This window comes from Artemia franciscana, chromosome 5 (genome assembly GCF_032884065.1).
Source record: "Artemia franciscana chromosome 5, ASM3288406v1, whole genome shotgun sequence".
NCBI classification, from domain to species: Eukaryota; Metazoa; Arthropoda; class Branchiopoda; order Anostraca; family Artemiidae; genus Artemia; species Artemia franciscana.
Window position 1 is genome coordinate 32,455,658 of NC_088867.1, and position 12,367 is coordinate 32,468,024.

Consider the following 12,367-nt stretch of genomic DNA (forward strand, 5'->3'; position numbering starts at 1 on the left):
AGGCTAGTATACTCATGTACATACTCATGCATACTCATGTATACACTAGTATACTCAACATGAGTATACTCATGTTGGAGTTGATGATCTTGCAAGACAATCCGTATAATACTGTCGACATGCTACGCCGGTATGATCAATCCACTTACAAATGATACACCGGTACTTACGTGTTATAGCGACCACACCAAAGAAGTAAAGTTAGGTTGATCCTAATGAATTATGCCAAAATGCGATGAAAATATAGTACTTTAACAAAAAAAAATGGAAGACACAACAGAGAATTATGGAAAGCAGGCCACACAGAACGCATTACATTAAATACCTAACATAACCACCCCTATATATTAAATATATAATTAAAATACACCTGCATAGTTAAAGTTTATCTTACTCATACCAAGCTGATTATCTCTGAGTGGACACATTAAACCGGTTTCATTACTGATCAAGAACGAACTGTGATCGCTATAAGACGTACGTTAAGTACCGTTACGCCCAGTATTATTACAAAAGAAACAGTTGGAAACGACACATTTGGGATTATCATATCCCGCTTGAATCCTAAATCTTTCAATTCCTATAAATTTCACCGGTAGACTATTTGATTTCGCCTACACTGGTGGATGAAGTCTATGAAGAGTGTCGGGTCAAACTGCGGCTTTTTTACTGTATATTTGGCTGTGCACTTTAGAACTGCAGACAAGTCGTCTACCAACTGAAAATGCTCCTTAGGCTCTCTTAGGATTAGGTTGGTAACCGCGAGGAATGAAAGAGAGCTAGTCTCGTTCCTTGGGGATAGTCGCTGGTCAGTTGGCCACTCAGAAGAGTCGTCTTCTGCCACAAATTGGAAGACCCATAGCCGTCTCTGTCGCAGAATTTTCGTCACTAGTCAGTAACACGTGAACAACCCGGTATTCGTTAAAATGGAACAAAACACAAAAAATGGTTGCATTTTAATTTTTTATGGGGGGGGGGTCAAAGCCTGTTACTCCACTCAGCTACGGCCATGGGAACAAAATCTGGTCGATTATTTTTATATTAAAACAAGTGTGCAAGAAACCCCCTGTTTCTGGTTCCTAAATACCCGAGATTTGCCTAGTAAAGTAGTAGAAGGGAGGGTTCCAGGTTTCTAACCCCATTTTGAAAAAAAAAACATAAATCCAATTTTTCGATGTTCTAATGGGTAAAAATCATATTTATCAAAATATACCCCTATCCCCCCGCTTCAAATCAAATCCTGGGTACATCAACGTGTTTTGCCTGTCTGACTTCATTTATTGAAGAGAGTGAGCTCTTTTTATTTACAAAGTAAGTAAATACACAATTATTTACAAAGCAAACGCTGACGTAGATGAAGATTACCCATTTCCTTCTTTGCCTTAATAATCTGCAGTAGAGTCTAAATAAAACGACGTTGTTACATTTATCAGAAAACACTTTATTGACATTACGATAACGTTTAAACGAATTTTACACTTGATATTGGTAATAGTAAAAACTGAAACTGAGCAATTTGAAAAATTTAATCTTATTCTGCCACCTGGAAATTGACGACTGTAAAACTTCCCTGATACTCAAATGAGAGAGTAATCAAAAATCAAGGAATCAGCATTTATGTATATTTTATGTGGGGATTTGAATACTTTTGAGTCCTTTTCAGATTGAAGAAGGTTGTATTAGCTAAAGTTATTCAAGCAATATTTTATTTACGAGTGCGCAGTAACCGAAGATATAAAACATAGGTGTAGAACATTTTAATTTTACTGTGGATGCTGGAAGAGAATTCAATTAAGCTGACAGATCCTTTGAACTGTCGGTTCTTGCCGGCAATAAATTTTTAGTAAGAAATCCTTTTTTTAATTTTATACCCCAAACATGAGCGTAGCCAGAATTTTATTGAGTGGGGTGGTAAGGGGTGAGGGCAATAACCATATTTCCTAGAAAGAGAAACTACAGAAGAATGTTTTTTAAAAAGGATTTTTTAAGATTCTTCTGCTTACATAGTTTCTGTAATTCTAGACTTCTTTCCTAGAAATAGAAATTACAGAAGAATGTTTTTTTTAATTAGATTTAAAAAATTCTTCAGCTAACATATTTTCAGTATTTTAAGACTTCTTAAGCCCATTTTTTCTCGTATGAAGAGGGGTAGCCATCCAAGGACTGCTTAATGGCTTTACCAGTAACCCTGTTCGTCAATTTTTATTCTCTGAATAAAACTCATTAAATGTCGACTAGAAGTGTGTATCTGATTATGCATAAACCTTGTGGATTATAAATTTCAAACACTAATACCAGAAGTGGTGTACACAGGGGGTGTAGTGTCTTCCCAAAAAGGCTTAAATTTTCTGTATTTTTGGGCACTTCTTACACAAAATTTAAAACAAAATTTGTTTTTTGATCCCCCCCCCACAATAAAAGTTTCACTTACGTGCCTGATGACGATTGTGGCCAAAATTACGTAATATTAAAGGTGTAAATGAAAGTAACGTATTATAGTGCGAATGTTTGAAAAGCCTGTAATTCGTCCTACTTGCTTTTTATATTGGCTACGATAGAAACTGGAATTTACAGGTGAACGGCTGGAGCTTGTCAAACACACTGTCCTTTCATGACCCACAAATTGGCAATGACTTCTGGCCATCTTTGTCATCTTTTATCTTGTTAGGCCAATAGTAACTCTTGGCCGTTTAGAAGGTCCCAAGGATAAATCCTTCGTTCTTACTAATTACTTCAGAGCCCAATAAGGTCAAGTTTCAAGACATGTAAAACCAAAAAATGAGAAGTAACTTTGTTTTGTGAAAAAAAAAAAAAAAAACGGCCACAAATATACCGAACAAGCAAAATATGTTGACCTTCAACCGTCACATTCTTTAAACACCCGGATAGGAGGACCATCGCCACCATTTATCCCTAAATAACATCTTGGGTTCAAAAGTTTAAAACTTTCCAGTCTCACCTATATTTTCTTACTTTGGGGCCCTTGCGCAGAGTCCCCCCCGATAAGATTTTCTTACTTTAGGCACTTATGCAGAGGGTCTCCCCCCCCCCCACTAAGATCCCGTGATTTTACCACTTACCCTTGTTTTTCTTATAGTTGCTCGTTTTTGCCCCCGAGAATTTTAATCAGTAATAATAAGTTCAAACAAGAGCTAAGAGCTCATATGGAACTTGTGACGAGGTCGGAAGAGCCAAGAGCTCATATGGTATGAGCTCTAGCAAAATTCTAAGAATCAATAGATTGCTTTAAAAGGAATATCAGAGGCTTAATGCCTGTCGGGATTTAAAATAAGAGTTCTGATTCACGCGGTCCTTCTAAATACCAAGTTCATTAAGATCCGATCACCTACTTGTAAGTTAAAAATACCTCAATTTTTCTAATTTTTTCTCTCCCATCAGCCCCCAGATGATCTAATCGGGGAAAACGATTTTATCAAGTCAATTTGTGCAGCTCCCTGACACGCCTACCAATTTTCATCGTCCTAGCACGTCCAGAAGCACCAAACTCGCCAAAGCACTGAACCCCACCCCCTAACTCCCCCAAAGAGAGCGGATTCAGTCCGGTTAAGTCAATCATGTATCATCGACATTTATAAGCGTTTTCCAAGATTTCCGGTTTCCCTTTCCAACTCCCCCCAATGTCAACAGATCTGGTCGGAATTTAAAATAAGAGCTTTAAAGCACAAGATCCTTCTAAATATCAAATTTCATTAAGATCTGATCACCCTTTCGCAAGTTACAAATACCTCATTTTTCGAACTACCCCCCCCAACTCCACCAAAGAGAGCGGATCCGGTCCAGTTATCTCAGTCACGTATCTTAGACTTGTTTTTATTCTTCCCATCCAGTTTCATCCGGATCCCTGCGCTTTAAGTATTTTCTAAGATTCCCCCCCCCAATGACGCTGGATCCGGTTAAAAATTAAAATAAGAGATCTGAGTTACGAGGTCCTTCTAAATATGAAGTTTCATGAAGATCCGGTCACTCCTTCGTAAGTTAAAAATACGTCATTTTTTCTAATTTTTCAGAATCAACCCCCCCCCCATTTCCCCCAAATAGAGCGGATCCGTTCCAATTATGGCAATCACGTATCTAAGACTTCTGCTTATTTTTCCCACCAAGTTTCATCCCGATCCCTCCACTCTAAGCGTTTTCCATGATTTTAGCCCCCCCCCAAACTCCTCCCCAGTGTTACCAGATCTGGTCGGGATTTAAAATAAGAGCTTTGAGACACGATACCCATCTAAACATCAAGTTTCATTGAGATCCGGTCACCCGTTCGTAAGTTAAAAATACCTCATTTTTTCTATTTTTTCAGAATTACCCCCCCCCCTAATTACCCCAAAGAGAGCGGATCCGTTCTGGTTATGTCAATAATGCATCTAGGACTTGTGCTTATTCTTCCCACCAAGTTTCATCCCGATCTCTCCACTCGAAGTGTTTTCCAAGATTTTAGGTCCCCTCCCAACTCCTTCCCAATGTCACCAGATCAGGTCGGGATTTAAAATATGAGCTCTGAGACATGATATCCTTCCAAACATCAAATTTCATTAAGGTTTGATCAACCGTTCGTAAGTTAAAAATAATTAATTTTTTTGTTTTTTCCGAATTAACCGGCCCCCACTCCCCTCCTCCAGATAGTCAAATTGGTAAAAATACTATTTCTAATTTAATCTGGCCCGGTCCCTGATATGCCTGCCAAATTTCATCGTCCTAGCTTACCTGGAAGTGTCTAAAGTAGCAAAACCGGGACCGACAGACAGACAGACCGACAGAATTTGCGATTGCTATATGTCACTTAGTTAATATCAAGAGTTTCAAAAGAAATGTTAAACATGCCAAATGCAGTGATCCGGCATTTGCATTCGTTGAATTCCGTTGAATTCTGAAATATCCGGCTTTCGTGAGTGTCGTCTATGGCATTACCAATAGCCTGACTTAGATTTTTCCATTATTAATTTCCATCAGTTATACTATTATTGCTGAATAAATGAAAATTTGAGTGCAACAACCATGTTTTGCAGGGATAGAAACTACAGATAAAAGTTTTTTTCCATTGAATTTTCAAAAGATTTTTCTGCTTACATTATTTCTGCATTTTAAGACTTGTTAATTCAATTAAAAAAAAAAAATCGGGTTATCAAGCCGAATAAAAATTAAAAAGGGTGGTTGTAGGGTCATCAAGCCTAATATCAAAAAACACGAAAAACCCTTTAATTTGTAATTTTTCATCACTATAAATTTAATCAATGCAAATACATCCTGAAGTTAACATTTTTATAAAAGAAGTAAATTATCACCATCATCAAAAGTTTCAAAGCAAATAAAAAAGATCACTTTTCAATGTTTTGTTATACCTTTTCAGCTGTCATATAGTGTGGTCCAAAATTCTAATGGATTGACTCAACTTCTTCCTTGTATTTTCAAATTACTGATTTTATCTTGGTTATGTAAATTATACATTCTGTTCAGTTATAAAGCTATTATGAAGACTATGATAAGTTCTTTGCAAATATTAGGTGGACCACATACAGCTACAATTGAGCACATGACGGTTTATGTTTGACATTTAATCAGTCTCAAAGTAAAATTGAACACTTTTGGCTACTTTAATTGTTCATAAGTCCTTTAATTTTGTTCAAGGCGTAGCTATCGAAAGCTGTATGTATTTAGAATCCTTATCTAGGATGGTACATGCGTGAAGCGGCTCAGTGCCCATGTCCTACCCTAGACTCATACGATTTCTCTATAGTTTTCCATGTCTTCTATGGACTCTGATTACCTTTGGCATTTATTTTCTCACAAGTCATGCCTCCTACGCCGGAGAAAAAAATATTTAGCGTACATGTCTGGTATTAGAGTTGGCATCTAGAATAGAATGCATGCAACATGACCTTAGATTTATCAAGGTAACTAAATCTTTAAAAGAATTAGTTACCTTGCATAAATCTACTGGCACCTACTTGCCTGAGAGACTGAGCTATATGCACCTGTAGGGAAATTACACTGCCAAATACTCTCTTCCTTCTCAAAAAAATCTTTCAAGAACTATAAGGGCATCATTGGACGGGACAGGATAGTCTCTTAGGAGTTGACCAGGGATACGAAGTCACTTTGGAAGTTCCAATACACTTTCAAATATGTATGAAAAGGAGAGATATATATCACCAAATATAAGGTTTTTAAAATATTAGGCCCAAAATAAATCGAAAGTGTTTGTTTGTTGCCCTTTCTGCAAAAGGAAAAATCCAGTTGGTCCTATCGTCAAACCGTCAATAATGCCTCATACCACCCTCCCATTAAACCAAATTGTTGCTAAGATATTGTTTATAATCTGATATTATAATAGCTATTTAATACTATTTGCATTTCTAATGCAAATTTTGTTTCCTAGGAATACCGTTTTATCACATTAATAATTCATATAATTACCAAAGGCATAGAACAAATGGATGCTAAGCAAGGGTTAAGTAAGAGTGATTCCAAATTTGCGGTTTAAACTCATTGTGAGATTTTGGCATCCTTTAAGGAATGAATTTTAGATTTTAGGTTTGCTGGTTCTCACCCTTTTTATTTTATTATTTATCTGACAATTATGTCAGAAATATCTTCATTGATTAACAATATTCAAATTGTAAACTATGCAATTGAAAGTAATTCTTTATGGGATCCGATGAAGCATAAATATTCTCTCATTAAATGTTTGTTAATCGAGCTGTGCTTGGTTCTCGTTCTGCTTATTAATTTCATTTTATGGTAATTATTGTAAGCTTTAGGATATTTATTTCTTTTTATATGAAATGGCAGCTAATTAATTGTAATATGCAATATTTTTATTTTGATCTGGTTGTCTAGTTATGACCAGGCTTACCAGGAAGAATACATTTTGTGCTTTTTGGACGCTGTTGTGACATATTTGTGACTTTTGGGATTTGAGATGCAACCCGGATACGTTCTGTAAAACTGGAACTCACTTTATTCATGAGGTACATTTTTTTTATACATACAGCCCTTCGAGCAGTAATTTTTTTAATTCTTTCAATGAAAAACATTGAAAGGCGATGTATTCTTTCTTTTAACAGCAAACGCTAATTTTGAATATCAGAGTATTATGTTAAGAAGCTAGAATGAATCCTAAAAAGTTAGATTTTGATGAAGGCAAGAAACTCCCTCATAATTGGCAAAATCAGATTTATTGTGAAACGCAAATATACATAAATGAACTCTTATTCTCGAAACGCTGTTATGGTGAAGTCTAAAGTTGAGAGCAAGAAGCGGGTGATTGAAAGGGCTGATAGCCCTTTAAATTTAGAATAACCACTGATATGATTATGAAACGAACAAAAAGGAAATATAAGAAAATGATTTTTATTTTCCAAATGTAATTTAAAAATTTGTGAAAGCAGCCAAATTATAAGGAACAGTAAAGAAACTATGCAAACAATGATAATAACGTTGATGTTTCGAAAGAGAGGCTTGTATAACATAGCAGGCCTGACGAAGGGTACTAGCGTGTAAATCTTAAATGCGTTTTAGAGCAGGGTCCATTTAAGGGATTTAGTTATAACTGAAGTCCTAGTCTATGGATTCTGTACACATTAGCTTGTGAGTAAGATTAATAAAAAAAAACATAAGTTGTTTTTTCAAATGAAGGTGAGGAGCAACGATAAACTTAAAAAAAAATTACGTGTATCAGGGGGTCTCCCCCTTGTCAATACCTTGCTTTTTAAACTAAAGTTCTAATTTTGTTTCGATTCCTTAAGAATGACTTCTGAATCACAAAGGCCGTTTAATAAAAATAGATAACTCTTTTAAAAGTCCTAAGAAAACTTTAGCGTAAAGAGCGAGGTATGGACGAGGGGGTGACCCCACTCATATACGTAATAATTTCTGTTCGTTTTAACTCATAATGTTGCTTCTTCCTTTAAGTTGAAAAAACTTGTTTATTTTTATTTAGTTTCTTATCGTTTTTTGAATAATGCTGGGAAACCGACACCTCATCCATGGAAAACTCCCTTCCCCCACGAGAGATTCCTCCACAGAAAGATCCTCCAACGTAACCCCTACCAGAAAAATGTGCCCCGAAAACGTCTGTATACTTCCCATTAACCAAAAATATATTTAAACAATGGGCAAAGTTCATAACTTGTAGCCCTTCCCCCTGGGACTTTGGGGGGTTAAATCATCCTCTATGTCTTATGGACTATGTCCATAAGACATAGTTACTAGATTTTTTTGACTATGCTGAAAAAATTGCTATCTCTAAATTTTGAAATGAAAATTTTGAGAAGTGAGTATGGGAAGGGGGCATGCTGCCCTCCGATATTTTTGTAATTTTAAAAAGAGCACTAGAGCCTTCGATTGCAATTCAAATGAGCCCTCTCTCGATCTTCTACGATCACTGGTTCTATATGATAACCCTAAGAAAACAAGAGCTAAGAGCTCATATGGAACTCGTGACGAGGCCGGAAGAGCCAAGAGCTCGTATGATGTGAGCTCTAGCAAAATTCCAAGAATCAATAGATTGACTTGAAAGGAAAATCAGAGGCTTAATGCCGGTCGGGATATAAAATAAGAGCTCTGAGTCACGAGGTCCATCTAAATATCAAAATTCATTAAGATCCGATCACCCACTCGCAAGTTACAAATACATCATTTTTCTCTAATTTTTCCTCTCCCTTCAGCCCTCTAGATGGTTGAATCGGGTAAAACGACTTTATCAAGTCAATTTGTGCAGCCCCCTGATACGCCTACCGATTTCCCCTCAACTCCCCCAAATAGAGTGGATCCGTTCCGGTTATGTCAATCACGTATCTAGGACTTCTGCTTACTTTTCCCATCGAGTTTCATCCCGATCCCTCCACTCTAAGCGTTTTTCAAGATTTTAGACTCCCCCCGACTCCCCCAATGTCACCAGATCTGGTTGGGATTTAAAACAAGTGCTCTGAGACACGATATCCTTCTAAAAAATCAAATTTCATCAAGACCCGATCACCCGTTCGCAAGTTAAAAATACGTTATTTTTTCAATTTTTTTCGATTTAACCGTCCAAGATGGTCGGATCGGGGAAATGATAATTTCTTATTTAATCTGGTCAGGTTCCTGATACGCCTGCCAAATTTTTTATCGTCCTAGCTTACCTAGAAGTGCCTAAACTAGCAAAACCGGGGCCTACAGACCGACAGAATTTGCAATCGCTATATGTCACTTGGTAGAATACCAAGTGCCATAAAAAAAAATAAACATGGATCCTTGATTCTTAGTCTGGCAAAATATGTAAAATTCCACATTTTTCTACGTAAGAGCTTGAAACCTCTATAGCAAGGTTCTCTGATATGCTGAATTTAATGGGATGTTTTTCATTAAAATTACTCGATTTTTTGGGGGTGCTTCCCCTCTTTTTCATAAATTGGACACCTTTTTCTCAGGCTCGTAACTTTTGATGGGTACCATTCAATTTGATGAGTTTTACATATTTTTAATAACAGTCAAAATTCGATTTTTTTAATGTATCTATTGTTATCAAGACTCTCTTTCTTAGATTTTTCAGTTTCTATTGAGCCGCATCGCTGTTCCTTCTATTAATCAAAACCACCGGTCGCTCCTTACTTACAGTTCGTTACCACGAACTGTTTGATTCGGAATCATTTCAAGCATCCCAAGTGTGTTAAAGGTGAATTACAAGAGTCTCAAATAAACAGGTATGCAAATTACAATAAAAGACTTCTAAGACAAAACCCAAGACAATATTTAATATTGAAAACACAATTTATTTCTGGATAGCTCAAAAATAAAGCTGCAATTTTCTGGTATCTAATTAATTTTTTTTCTGAAGTTTGATTTCAGCATATTTCTTTGTATTGCTACATAAATCGTACAATACATGGATTTTATTTTCCAACCCAAAACGTTAAAATGGGCTCACGACAAACTGTGTGCTTTTTCATCGTCGGGTAACGTCTTTTTTGACTTAATGTTTATAATTTTCCGACTTCATTGGCGCTTTGTCTAGGCATTTACATTACTATTTGGGGTATTTTACGCATAATGAATTGTGTTTATTTAGACGCAAAGAAGACGCATTTTTAGAAACCTCTTCGAGGAGGATGTTGGGGGAGGGCTTATGGATTTTGTCTACTGATCAGTAGGAGGTGGCACAGCTGACATAAAACGGGCGAATTATATGAAAAATAGATAAAATTCCAGTAAAACTGTTCAAACCGAGAAATTTCTGGATTCAATTGAAACCGGGTGCGTCAATTGCGGAATGAGGGTAATTATCTCCTACATTCTTCAATACGTTTTGAAAGTATCTCTCTTAGTTACAATAAATAAACAATTATTAATTTAACAACAAATAAATATTGTAGGTGGCAACGCACTTTGATTTAAAAGCAATTCGCTCAGACAGCAAATGAAATAGTCTACAGATTACATTTCTTTATATTACTACTACCAGAGGTCAAAACAGCTGCGCACGCTCCTCCCCAATGTATTCAAAAGCTTCCGTTTGTACCCCTCCTATATAGATCGAGCTGTGTATATTCCTAGATACATTCCTTCAAATCTTTCCTTACTACCTCTTTCTATCCTTTTCGGGGATGATCTGCTTTTTTCCGGCCCCAGGTAGTGGTGTTGTTTCACTGCATCCAGTATCACTGCTACCCAGGTAAGCGGTGCTATCCACTTCATCAAATTTCTCACTACCTAACATCACCTATTTATGGTGGTGTCAAATTGGGGAGGGGTATTTACCCCCCCCCCTCAATTTTGAAAATAATTTTTTTGGTATTTCAATGAAAATTAATTTTTGGTATCTCCATTTAAAAAATTACAAGGATCGCCCACCTCTAGATTTTGAATATGCGCTCCTTAGTCTTCTTGAAATTAATTTTCAAACTTATCTTGTGCAGAGAATTCACAGAACTTCCAAAAATCAATCAGCGCTTTTATGTATGACACTCAAATCAACAATCTAGGGCAAGGAGAGTTTTACTTTTCTGCTCACTTGATGCCATGTTCTCTTACAGCCTTGTCTTGTTCCTTAGGACGAAGTCCATCAAAATAATCCATATACTTGGGGATAGCACAGAACTCTGCTCATCTCCTGACTCCACAAAGAAACAACTACTAATATTACTCCCTACCTTAACCGCTAGGATAGGGCCTTCGTTAAAGCTTTCCTATCAGTTGAATTAAATGCCTATTCACGATTTATAAAACTGATGACTAAATAGATATCATGATTCAGAAATTCCTGGAGAGGGGGCAAGTACCCCTCCAGACCCAAGTTTCTGCAAAAAAAACTTGTCAAAATTAAGTTAAGTCTGCATAAATCAAGTATCCTGAGAAATAGGTCAGTTTTCTTTAGTCTATCTTTGCCTTTATGGTAATATTTGACAAATCTTTCAGTTTTCAGTGTCATTTTCACTTGATTTGGGAAAATTGACTCCAATTTTGCCCCCCCCCCCGGATTTTGATGAAATTACGCCACTACCCGCCGACACAGGCAAATTTATTGCACTAAATACGAAAACTTAAAATATTTCCCTAATAAATACTGTGGTACATTAAAAACCTGTTAAAAAACCAGGGGCTATTGTTTTAGAGAAAGAATCCTTACTATATTGCTATTATTGTCAGCACATGTAGAACACATGCAAAAATGCTAGTCGGAACCAGGGATAATTTATAGAGGAGAAAGAAGAAGCAATTTTAATCTTGTATTTAAATAATTTCTCCAAAGGTGTTTGAATTTGGATATCCTCCTCATTAATTGTCGGTGGAGCCTCCCCGTCACTTCGATCAGTGTACGGAGATGACTATTATAACTAGGATCAAGAAAGCCAAACACAGGCACACGGGGGGGGGGGTAAGATAATTAACGGATTTTTCAGAAGATCAGGCGGTACTTCCATGTTATAGCGTTCACACTTTATTTTTGATCTATAATAAACCGGTTTTCTGTGCCCCCCTCGGAGATAATCAGCTAAGCCTGGCGAGATAAACGGTAACTATGCAGGTATATTTTAATCAAATACTTAATATATAGAAGTGGTTAGGTATTTAATATAATGTATTCTGGGTGGCCTGCTTTCCATAATTCTCTGTTGTATTTTCCATAATTTTGTTACTAAAGTATTACATTTTTATCATATTTTGGTATATTTCCTTAGGATTAACCTAACTTTACTTCTTTAGTGAGGTCGCTATAAACGTAAATACCGATTTGGCTTTTGGCCTAGATTGTCGCGAGTTTACACATTGCCCCACAATCTTTGGGCAAAATCCCCTCACACAAAACTACCACTGGGCAAAATTACCTATGGTTGGATATTGTTATTCTTACTCCACGTGTTTCCGCATA